We start from the raw sequence: 12,794 nt of genomic DNA on the forward strand, positions 1-12,794 counted from the left end.
AATGACGAAGAGAAACCAGATAACTGGGAGCTCCTAAAAATCAAACACCTATGCTCATCTAAAGACTTCACCAAAAGAGTAAAAAGACCACCTACAGACTGGAAAAGAATTTTCAGCTATGACATCTCCGACCACTGCCTGATCTCTAAAATCTATATGATTCCGTTAAAACTCAACCACAAAAAGACAAACAACCCAATCAAGAAGTGGGCAAAGGATATGAACACACACTTCACTAAAGACGATACTCAGGCAGCTAACAGATACATGAGAAAATGCTCTCGATCATTAGCCATTAGAGAAATGCAAATTAAAACTACGACGAGATTCCATCTCACTCCAACAAGGCTGGCATTAATCCAAAAAACACAAAATAATAAATGTTGGAGAGGCTGCGGAGAGATTGGAACTCTTATACACTGCTGATGGGAATGTAAAATGGTACAACCATTTTGGAAATCCATCTGGCGTTTTCTTAAAAAGTTAGAAATAGAACTACCATACAACCCAGAAATCCCACTCCTCAGAATACACCCTAGAGAAATAAGAGCCTTCACACGAACAGATATATGCACACCCATGTTTACTGCAGCTCTGTTTACAATAGCAAAAAGCTGGATGCAACCAAGGTGTCCATCAACGGATGAATGGTTAAATACATCGTGGTATATTCACACAATGCAATACTACGCATCGATAAAGAACAGTGACAAATCTGTGAAACATTTCATGACATGGAGGAACCTGGAGGGCATTATGCTGAGTGAAATTAGTCAGAGGCAAAAGGACAAATATTGTATAAGACCACTATTATAAGATCTTGAGAAATAGTATAAACTGAGAAGAACACATACTTTTGTGGTTACGACGGGGGAGGGAGGGAGGGTGGGAGAGGGTTATTTACTGATTAGTTAGTAGATAAGAACTACTTTAGGTGAAGGGAAGGACAATACTCAATACACGGAAGGTCAGCTCAACTGGACTGGACCAAAAGCAAAGAAGTTTCTGGGATAAACTGAATGCTTCAAAGATCAGCGGAGCAAGGGCGGGGGTTTGGGGACTATGGCTTAAGGGGACTTCTAAGTCAATTGGCAAAATAATTCTATTATGAAAACATTCTGCATCCCACTTTGAAATGTGACGTCTGGGGTCTTAAACGCTAACAAGCGGCCATCTAAGATGCATCAATGGGTCTCAACCCACCTGGATCAAAGGAGAATGAAGAACACCAAGGTCACACGACAACTATGAGCCCAAGAGACAGAAAGGGCCACATGAACCAGAGACTTACATCATCCTGAGACCAGAAGAACTAGATGGTGCCCGGCCACAACCGATGACTGCCCTGACAGGGAGCAAAACAGAGAACCCCTGAGGGAGCAGGAGAGAAGTGGGATGCAGACCCCAAATTCTCATAAAAAGACCAGACTTAATGGTCTGACTGAGACTAGAGGAATCCCAGCGGTCATGGTCCCCAAACCTTCTGTTGGCCCAGGACAGGAACCATTCCCGAAGACAACTCATCAGACATGCAAGGGACTGGACAATGGGTTGGAGAGACATGGTGATGAAGAGTGAGCTACTTGTATCAGGTGGACACTTGAGACTGTGTTGGCATCTCCTGTCTGGAGGGGAGATAGGAGGGTAGAGAGGGTTAGAAACTGGCAAAATTGTCACGAAAGGAGAGACCAGAAGGGCTGGCTCATTAGGGGGAGAATAAGTGGGAGTACGAAATAAGGTGTATATAAGCTTGTATGTGACAGACTGACTTGATTTGTAAACATTCACTTAAAGCTCAATAAAAATTATTAAAAAAAAAAAAGACATAGGAAGCAGCTTAAAAGAGCTCCCACTGGCCAAATAGGGGAATTTTAGGCATCAAAATACTGAATTACAACCTATCAAATAAAATAGGAATTCATAAGCCCAAAACCAAAAACCAAACCAGCTGCTGTTGAATCGATTCCAACCCATGGTGACCTCATGAGTTGCAGAGTAGAACTGTGTTCCATAGTGTTTTCATGGGGGTGTGGCCTTTTGGAAGCTGATCGCTAGGCCTTTCTTCTGAGGTGCCTCTGGCAGGGCTTAAAACAACGCAATTTATTGTTTTATAGTTCTGTAGTGCAAAAGTCTGAAATGGGTCTCACCGAGCTAAAATTAAGGCACTGGTAGGGCTGCGTTCTGTTCTTGAGATTCTAGTTTGCCCCTTCCAGTTTCTAGAGGTTGCTCACATTCATTCTCATGGCCATCTTCATCTTCAAAGCCAGCAACAGTGGGTCTGGTTCTCACATGGAATCACCGACCTCCTCTTCAGTTTCCCTCTAACACATTTAAAGACCCTTGTGATTACATCTCATCCAATCCAGATAATCCAGGATACTCTATCTTAAAGTCAGCTGATTAACCCGCTGCCATCAAGTTGATTCCAATTCATAGCAACCCTAGAGGACAGAGAACTGCCCCACAGGGTTTCCATGGAGCGCCTGGTGGATTCGAACTGCTGACCTTTTCTTTAGTAGCCGTAGCTCTTAATCACAACACCACCAGTGTTTCTGTCAGCTAATTTAGCAACATTAATTCATCTGTTACCTTAATTTCCCTCTGCCATGTAATTTAACACGTTCACAGTTCCCCGGGATTAGGACAGGGATATCTTTGAGAAGCATTATTCTGCCTACCCCAAGGACTTGAAGAGTTTCCCTTATTTTGGGGTTATAGCCCTTCTACTTTGGGGGCATTAAAATGCTCTTTCTTTTATAAAATGATGGTACTAAGTGGAGACTCTCTTTTAAACATTAGTTTGGTGGAGGGGGAGGTTGCAGAGGCTTGCTAACTCTATGAACCCCGTGTAGATAACACAAAATCTTCTGAAATGTTTTACTAATCCCTGAAATGAAAAAGTCTGAAAATAAACAAAAAATTCTATCGTAGAAGACCAGACTCAATGGTCTGATAGAGGACTGGCAAAACCCCTGAAACTATGGCCCCTGGGCACTCTACTAACCCAGAACTGAAACCATTTCCAAAGATCACTTTTCAGACAAAGATTAGGCAGGTCTATAAAACAAAAAATAATACATGTGAGGAATCTGCTTCTAAGTTCAATCAAATACATGAGACCAAATGGGAAGCTCCTGTCCAAAAGCAGGACGAAAAGGCAGGAGGGAACAGGAACTGGTCGAACAGACACAGGGAACCTGGGGTGGAAAGGGGGAGCATGGTGTCACATTGTGTAGATTGCAACCAATGTCACAAAACAATATGTGTACAAATTTTTGAATGAGAAGTCAATTTGAGCTGTAAACTTTCACCTAAAGCACAATTTAAAAAAAAGTTCTATCATACAAAGACAACATCTAACGAGGGGGGAGGGAGGGAAGGGAGGGGGTATTCACTAATTAGATAGTAGACAAGAACTATTTTAGGTGAAGGGAAAGACAACACACAAGACAGGAGAAGTCAGCACAACTGGACTAAACCAACAGCAAAGAAATCCTCTGAATAAACCAAACGCTCTGAAGGCCAGCATAGCAGGGACGGGGGTTTGAGGACCATGGTTTCAGGTAACATCTAGGTCAACTGGCATAATAAAATCTATTAAGAAAACATTCTGCATCCCACTTGGGAGAGTGGAGTCTGCGGTCTTAAACGCTAGCAAGGGGCCATCTAAGATGCATCAATTAGTCTCAACCCACCTGGATCAAAGGAGAATGAAGAACACCAAGGACACAAGGTAATTATGAACCCAAGAGACAGAAAGGGCCACATAAATCAGAGACCACACCAGCCTGAGTCCAGAAGAACTAGATGGTGCCCGGCTACAACCAACGACCACCCTGACAGGGAGCACAACAGAGAATCCCTGAAGGGGCAGGAGAACAGTGGGATGCAGACCTCAAATTCTCGTAAAAAGACCAGACCTCAAATCCTCATAAAAAGACCAGACTTAATGGTCTGACTGAGACTAGAAGGACCCTGGAGGTCATGGTCTCCAGATCTCCTGTTAGCCCAAGACAGGAACCATTCCCAAAGACAACTCTTGAGACAGGGACCGGACTGGACTATAAGAGAGAAAATGATACTAGTGACGAGTGAGCTTCTCGGATCAAGTAGACACATGAGACTATGTGTGCAGCTCCTGTCTGGAGGGGAGATGAGAAGGCAGAGGGACAGAAGCTGGCTGAATGGACACGGAAATACACGGTGGAGAGAAGGAGTGTGCTGTCTCATTTGGGGAAGAGCAACTAGGAGTATATAGCAAGGGGTATATAAATTTTTGTTATGAGAGACTGACTTGACTTGTAAACTTTCACTTAAAGCACAATTAAAAAAAAAACAAAGAGAACATCTATCTGACAAAGGATTCATATTTTCAAAATATATAAGGAACAAAGCAATAAGAAAAAGGCAATCTAATAAAAAAAATTGCCCAGACTTGAACAGACACTTCACAAAAGAGGATACCCAAATAGTTAATAAACAAAAAATAATCAGTTACAGCAGTCATTAAGGAAATGCAAATTAAAACAGTGAGATAGTACCATTCACCCACTAAAAAAAAACTAGAATGGCTAAAACGAAAAAAACACTGAACTGACTGCTGCAAAGACCCATAGCAACTGGAACTCCCACACTGCTGACGAAAAGTACAAACTGGCAACGTTTCATAGTATTTATTAAGCCAAACATTTTCATTCTCTATGACCCAGCAATTCCTCTCCTAGGTATAAACCCAACAGAAATGCGTATGTTCAGGAAAAGACATGTACCAGATTATTTATACACTATTCGTAACAGCAAAAAACTGGAAATAATCCAAATACCTATCAACAATACCACAGCAAAATAATTTGAAGCATATTCACACAATGAAATACTATACAACAATGAGAATGAACATACCATACCTCACACAACAAACTGGATGAATCTCGCAAACAAACAATGTAGGACAAAAGATCCCAGACACTAAAGAATACGTACTGGAATGGATCCATTTCTATGAGGTTCGATACCAATAAAGGTAAAACTCATCTGTAGGCATTAGAAGTCAAGATGGTGGTTTCCCTTGGGAGCAGGGGGTGAGTGACTGGAAAGGGGGTACAAGGGGGAACTTCTTGATCTGAGTAAAATTCACTGAGCTGTATACTTATGATTTACATACTTTTCTATACATACACTTTATTTCAATTAAAAGCTTACATACACACACACAAAATACACTAGAATATTCTTCCTAAAAACATATCTAAGCAAACTGAGTTCAGCCCAGACTCCCCAAACTTTACCTTCCTTTGCCTTCTTGTTTGATATGGATCTTATGTTCAAGTCATATCTATCTACTCATTCCTAACTCGCCCTACACCTGACGATCTCCTGATCTCCAAGGAGAGCTAATTTTCCCTCCTGTAACTTCTGTAGCACTTTGCGCCTCTATTTTAGCACTTATTAAAGTGTGCCTTAAGAGATATTTATAAATGCCTATCTCCTCATTAAGTTATGAAGTTCTAGAAGACGGAAAATTTTTACTCAATTCTGTACCTTCACTACATCCTTCCTCTAAGCCCCCTACCACATGTAGCACAATGCTTTGCACTCAGGTTCTGCTCAAAATTTTTTTACCAAATCAAGTTGCATGCCAACTATCATGGCACCACTTCCAGTCCGTCAGCCCACTGTTTTTTCCTACATTTCAATGTCAAGCACATTTTTAACTGAAAAATGGGGTGCTCCAATTTAGGAATATAGTCCTAAATTTCCTACAAAAACCTTGGATACATAAAGGTGTTTTATGGTATAAATTAGCAAATAATACCATATTTACATACGGCAATTTACAATTTGCAAAAAACTGAAAGAAAGGCAAGAGACTCACTTAAGTAGGTAAGACTAACAACAGCCCATTTTACAGTTAAGAAAACTGAAGCTCAAGGTGAGGTGTCTGTTAAAGAAGCCACTGTCAGTCCACCAGCCAATGCGCTTGTTACACTGTAGTCCATGATCCAGTGCAGGTCTTCTTCTTGGGCAACTGCTTTATAAATACACACTCAATATACTAAATTTTAATTCTTCTGATTAAAAATAACACATATTCACAGCTTAAAATCTAGAAAACACTAAAGAATATAAAGAAAAGTAAAAATCACCTAAGGAATGCTTTCTTGTGTGTTTACTAGCACATCTTCAGGAGCCCCGGTGGCACAACAGTTAAGCACTCAGCTGCTAACCAAAAGGTTGGTGGTTCGAACCCACTCAGTGGCTCTTCGGGAGAAAGATCTCCTGACAATCTGCTATTTTAAAGATTACAGCCTAGAAAACCCTATCAGCAGTTCTACTCTGTCACACCGGGTCGCTATGGGTTAAAAATCAACTCAACAGCACCCAACAACAATAGCACATCTTCAGAATGCCAATACAGGTAGTCCTCAACTTACAGCGTCAATTCCATCCTAAATCGAACATCTTTTTTTGTTTAGTTTTTATTATTGTCTTTTATTACCAGTATCTTTATAAATCTGATCTTTGATCTTACTAACAAAATGTACAAAAAAAAAGTTGTAGATGTGGTTTATCGTAACTCGAATACATCATAAATCAGGGACTACTTGTACTTCCTAAGTATACAGTATTTTGTATCCGTACTGCAAAAATATTTATCCACTTGCTACAATTCCGGGACATCTGTCTCCATGACTTTTTTTTTAAGTTTCATTTGTTTATTTTAATTTTATTATGCTTTAGCTGAAAGCAAAAATTAGTTCCTCATTCAAAAATTTATACACAAATTGTTTTGGGACATTGGTTGCAATCCCTGCAATGTGTCAGCACTCTCCCCCTTTCCCTTTCCACTTCAGGCTCCCTGCGTCCATTCTTCCAGTTTTCCTGTCCCTTCCTGCCTTCTCGTCTTTGCATTTGGGCAACTGTTACCCATTTGGTCTGGTATACTCGACTGAACTAAGCAGCACATTCCTCACATGTGTTCCTGTTTGTTTTCTTGGCCCATCTCATCTTTGGCTGAAAGGTGGACTTCGGGAATGGCTTTAGTTCTGAGTTAGCAGGGTGTCCGAGGGCCATAGTCCCCGGGGTTCCTCCAATTTTTTGTGAATTTGAATTCTGTTCTACTATTTTCTCCCACTCTGTCCGGGACCCTCTATTGTGATTCCTGTCAGAGCAGTTGGTGGTGGTGGCCAGGCACCATCTATTTCTTCTTCCATGACTTTTGGGGTAATGTTAACAGTGAGATCCTGAAAGTTCCCCAGACATCTAAAAATATCAGCACCAGATCTTAGCAAGCTTAAGCTTAGGTGCAAAGAAGGGATTGAAAAGCTCTAAGACTGCTACCAAGAGAGTTGTCAGGACATTATCTATGACCTCGACCACATATGGCTCAAATTCTGTTGCAAATACCATTGAAGTGATAAAGGAATAGCAATGTAATAATGATGAACCTTTTCGCGCATCACTGTGGAATATTCTAATTAGTCCTTTATTATTTTTTTTCTACATAACATGATGCAAAGATTACATATGCCATATTAAATTGAGATTCTGGGAGTATCCAACCAACACGTGTTATTCAGTAACCAATATGAGACAGTGCTCATCAAGACAGTGCCAGCAATGGAGGGCAGATAGAAAGCACAACAGTTGTCAGTGTAAGCATTTACCATTGTTCTATAAGTCAATTAGTAATTATTGTTCAGAAATATTTATCTCCTCTCTTGTTCCCTCTACGGGCAGAGTATACTTCCCTGTCTCTTGACTTTGGGCTTGGCCATGTGACTTGCTTTGGCCAACGGAATATCTACAGATGTGATACAACCAATGACTGAAAGGTACTTGAACATTTGGGCTTGCTCTTTAGTGCCTTTGCCATGGCCATAAGAGCTCTGCCTGGGAAGTCACTGCCTCTTCAGTCTGAAGATATGAATATCCAGAATAAAGGTATGTGGAACAACAGTCCTGAGTGAGCAACCAAGTCCAAAGTCACCCAACTAAGCCCGGTCTAGATCAGCTGATGCCCAGCAAACCCACAAATTCATGAGAGTAAATATCTATCATTGTATGCCACTGATATTTTATGGTTCTTTATTACACAACAATAGCTAACTGATCCAATGATACTGTGACAACTGTAAAGTTTTACTATATTTTCTCAGTAATTCAAGATCAGGAAATCTATATTTAAGTCTGGACAGTAATTCCTCCACCCTGGACACCACCTGACTAACAACGGGGAAAAAAAAAAATTTTTTTTTTTTTTGGATATGTTATATTCTTCAAGGATGAAATACAGTGTAACTGAAACCTTAGAGTCAGACTGCCTAGGCCTGAGGCTCCTTGTTTACCGAGTGACTCTGTGAAAATTACTTAATCTCTCTGAAATCAGTTTCCTCATCTGAAAAATGGGGTAGTAATAGTAATCTATCTCACGGCGTTATTGGGAGGATTAAATAAAATAATACATATAAAGAACTTAGAACACTACATTTATAAGGGAACATAAGGAAAACCAAATCTAAAAAGTTCATCCTTGGCAAGCAGGAGTTCTCTCCTAGCTCTACAGCTTTGGTTTCTTGCTTCCATCTCCGACTCTAACCACATATGAAGGCAATCCAGGAGCTAGCATGGTAGTACCCCAAAGAACCAACCATATTCTTAGGTCAACATTACCCTCAGGATCTATTCCACTTCTGTTATCTCTGATCTTCTGTAAAATGTTCTAGTGGTCTTAACCAGGCTTTGGAAGACTAAAAGAAACAGTACTTCGGTCTGGCTATGATTATCCAGAGATTCCCCACATACAAAATGCTTAATGCAGAATACTAGCTGACGCCGTAAGATCCAAGTGACCCTTCCTGTACGGAGATTTTTTTTTTCCTCTCCACTGCCAATTTTGGGATGCTGGGATTGATTTATTAAGGAAAGAGGCAGTTTTCTTTATAATGGCCAAGTTGTTAAAATAATTTGTTTCAGTCTTAATGGATCCTCATTACACGCATTTTTAAAATGTGCTGTATTTAAACACTGTTATAAAGTAGATGGAATTTGAAAATACTTTAATACAACAAAGATTCTTTTTTATTTTTCTTGTAGTACTGTTTACCATAAAATAATTTATCTATGTATAATCAAGATCTTACATAATATCCTGTCTCCCTTTAGCAAGGAGACAGGACATTACACAGCAAGGAAAAAAAATCTTACCTGCTTCTTTCTTTAGGATTTAAATACACAAATAATATAGAACAACAAGTGGTCTCTTTCAAAAGTTCATTTTCTAATTTAGCAATAGAAAAATTTCTCACAACTATTCAAAGTAGAAGAATTTTTACTCCATGCAATAATTCACTTCTAATAACTTATTATATGCTTCTATGACAAACACAAATCAAATTAGCACAAAGTATTGTTACTAATTTGTCATTTCATACCTCAACACCTATATAACAGTAACCAGAAAAGAAATAGTTTGAAGGCTAATTTAAATTGGGAAAAAACTACGAGATACATGGGAACTCTGACAGCTTAAACTAAGAACCAGTTTCAAATGACCATCTGATGAGCTGATAATCAATCTCACTGATTTAAAGAAAAATCCATTATGGTAAAAAATTTGAATAATTATTTTAAAATGCAATTTACTGTTTTTAATTACACATGCTTCTCAAACAAATAAGTCACTGAATCATATTAATTCACCCCAGTATTATAACTATCATGACATCATTAAGGCAAACCACACAGATCATGTTAACTCTTTGAGAAGTTAACCTCAAAAAAGAGATGCCTCCAAGCATTCCTAGTGTTATTGCCACAAATTTGGCTAATCCCATTTGTATTTTTAGCCTGAGCCTCCAACTAGACTAGTATCTATGGTCCAAAACCAAACTCATTGCTGTGGAGTCGATTCTGACTCACAGAGACCCTACAGGACAGAGCAGAACTGCCCCACAGGGTTTCCAAGGTGGTAATCTTTACAGAAGCCCACTGCCTCATCTTTTTCCAGTGGAGCCACTGGTGGATTTGAACTGCCGACCTTTTGGTTAGCAGCCGAGCACTTAACTACTGCACCACATATCTGCTCCTAATATCTATGCTAGCTGGTCTCAAAAGATGGCCTCTAGCAATTCCTCCCCCTCTGTTTGTGCATGTCACTCTTCACATTAACAGGTAGAGATTATTTCCCCTCCCTCTAACTTTGGGTTGGCCTTGACTGGATTTGATCATTAGTGATACCCTGGGACTTCCAAACCCAGGACTTAGAGAGAGCTGGCAGCTTCTACTTCCTTTCTCCTGAAATGCTCCTTTTTTAGAACCCAGCTGCAATGCTTTTAAGAAATCTAAGCAGCCACATGGAGAGAGGTCACACAGAGTAGAACTGACACCATTAGCCCCAAATGAACTCTCGGCCAGTGGTCAGCCATGAGTGTGGCCATTTTAACTATTCCAGCCATATCAGCACTCCAGCCAACATGAAATAAAGTAGAAAAACCAGCAATTAACCAAAGAATTGACAGAAATAATGAATTGGTTTTTTTTTTTTTTTTTTTTGAAGATACTAAGTTTGGAGTGGTTTATTATGCAGCAATAATTAGCTGTTACACTGTTGGTGGTTTTTACTATCAGTTATTATCAACTCTACAAACTATTTTATTTTGTGTCTTAAAATTATTTCATCCAAGTTTCAAATGTTTCCCCATTCTAAGATTCTGGGACTGGCTGGACAAGAATATATTTATCCTGTCCATTTTTTTAAAATAAACTTCAAATAAATTCATCCCTCAGCTTGTCATTCTATTAAATATATACATATATCCTTATAAAATAATGCCTGTTGCTGTTGTTGTATGCTGTCAAGTTGATTCCAACTCATAACAGGTTAGAACTGTCCTATAGGGTTTTCTAGACTATAATCTTTAGGGGAGCAGACAGTCAGGTCTCTCCTTCAGCGGGGCTGCTGGTGGGTTCGAACCACTGACCTTTCAATTAGCAGCTGAGCTCTTAACCATCATACCACCAGGCCTCCTTATAAATATAATTAAAATAATGCTAACATCCCCTCAGTCCTTTTAGTTTCTCTTCTCAGGTCTTCTTACAGTTCCCATTTATCTTTTTTTTAAGGTATTAGATTTTTGTTGACCAAGTAAATATCAGTAAAGGTCCTAATGGCCTGCTAAAGCTGAGGGAGAAACATTAGCATACAAGTTATTTACTGTAAACCACTTCTTTAATATCATTTGTTTTTAGAAATAAAATGTTCTGCTTAAACTCTTTTTCACAAGTAACTAAGGGTAAGAGTACAGACCATGTGTGAATTACGGTCAACTGAATTAGCAGTCTCATTAATAAGATTTTAGTATAAAATTCCTAATCGCAACACTGCATCAATGTGGTAATGAGTAAAACTGGTAAAGACGGTATTCATTTCATGTTGGGGTTTTAAACGAACTATACATTTTTTTTTAAACTATGGAAATCAAGGCATCTATACAAAAGTTACAATTAGTAATTCACAACTGAGAGGAGTCAGGCAAGAAATAAAGCAAACACTATAAAAATTTCAATTTGATTAAAGGATAGCCCTTCCATGTGTACTGTAAACTAATTACTTGGTTCAAGAGCAAATAAAATATCTTCATAACTCAAAGTTCACCCTGAATAAACAGACAGGTTATGGTGGGGTAATTGGGACCAAAGGGAAGCTGTGACTTACTCAGATTCATAATAAGGCTGTTACTGAGTTGAAGGAGAATACCAAGTCTCTGGCTCTCTGTTCTCTGCATCAGTTATTAAGGTGTCATTCCTGGTGACCCTCTTCCAGTTGGCCTTTTCTCAAACAGCAACCACAGTAGCAGGCAAGGTCAAAAATGAAAGTAACTTAAAGAAAAAATTGGCTTCTCCCTATGGAGACTGACTCAACATTTAATAATGTGTGCCCCAAAAAAGCTGGAAACTTCTACACTGGCCATCTTCAGGTCCAAATTAACTCAAGCAGAAGGCTATTACGGAAACATAACTTACTGGTACAAAGCAGAGAGCAAATAGTTGAGAATGTTCATAGGCTGAGGTCTAATGGGGAGTAAAGAAGATGATCTCATAATGCCTCTTTACGATCTGTAAATAACACTATTCCATAAATCTGACACAAGTGTCAGGACTAGGATTAAGAGTCAACCCTCTAAATAGGAAAATAAAAATAAGCAGCTGCCACTTTTCTGACTTAAACTAAATTTAGAAGCTAGCTATAGACATAAAACAATTTCCTCTAATTTCTAAAATCAAAAAAAAATTCAAAGTCTCTTCTTAAATATTTTAAGATTTCAAAATTAGGCAGACATTCAAGAACTTTCTTCAAGTTTAATGGGATTTTGTTTTCGATACAGTCAAACTTTATTTAGGTGTTTAAGTAAATTTGACCAGTCTCTTGGAAAGTATTCTTGTAAGTGGGGCAGTTTAAAGCGTTAATTCAATTAATACCCATGTTTATTGATTCGGAAATTGTTACAGTATTTCAGACAAAGACACAATGTAATAACTATCTAGCAAAGGAATAAGGTTTGGAGTGACAGGTTAAAATTACTTTTGAAAAAGCAAGCAAGACTTGACTGCAAATAATACCAATATCTCTAAAGCCCCCTGTTAAGCTAGAAGTCTATGCATCCCATCATTCTGTACTTGTAACCACAAAGTCTGGCTTTACACCTAGGATATACAAGAAGCATCAGATTAAAAGCATGAGATATCAGACTACACACGTGTGCCAAATATAAGTATAGCACAAGAAAAGCATG

At 38.9% G+C, this 12,794-nt stretch overlaps 1 protein-coding gene across 9 annotated transcripts in view; it reads right to left on the reverse strand.

The window, feature by feature from the left end:
• The window catches only part of BTRC (beta-transducin repeat containing E3 ubiquitin protein ligase), a 187,150-nt gene that overhangs the window by 173,072 nt on the left and 1,284 nt on the right, over nt 1–12,794 (reverse strand). The window lies entirely within an intron of this gene.

Source organism: Loxodonta africana, chromosome 16 (genome assembly GCF_030014295.1).
Source record: "Loxodonta africana isolate mLoxAfr1 chromosome 16, mLoxAfr1.hap2, whole genome shotgun sequence".
Classification (NCBI taxonomy): domain Eukaryota; kingdom Metazoa; phylum Chordata; class Mammalia; order Proboscidea; family Elephantidae; genus Loxodonta; species Loxodonta africana.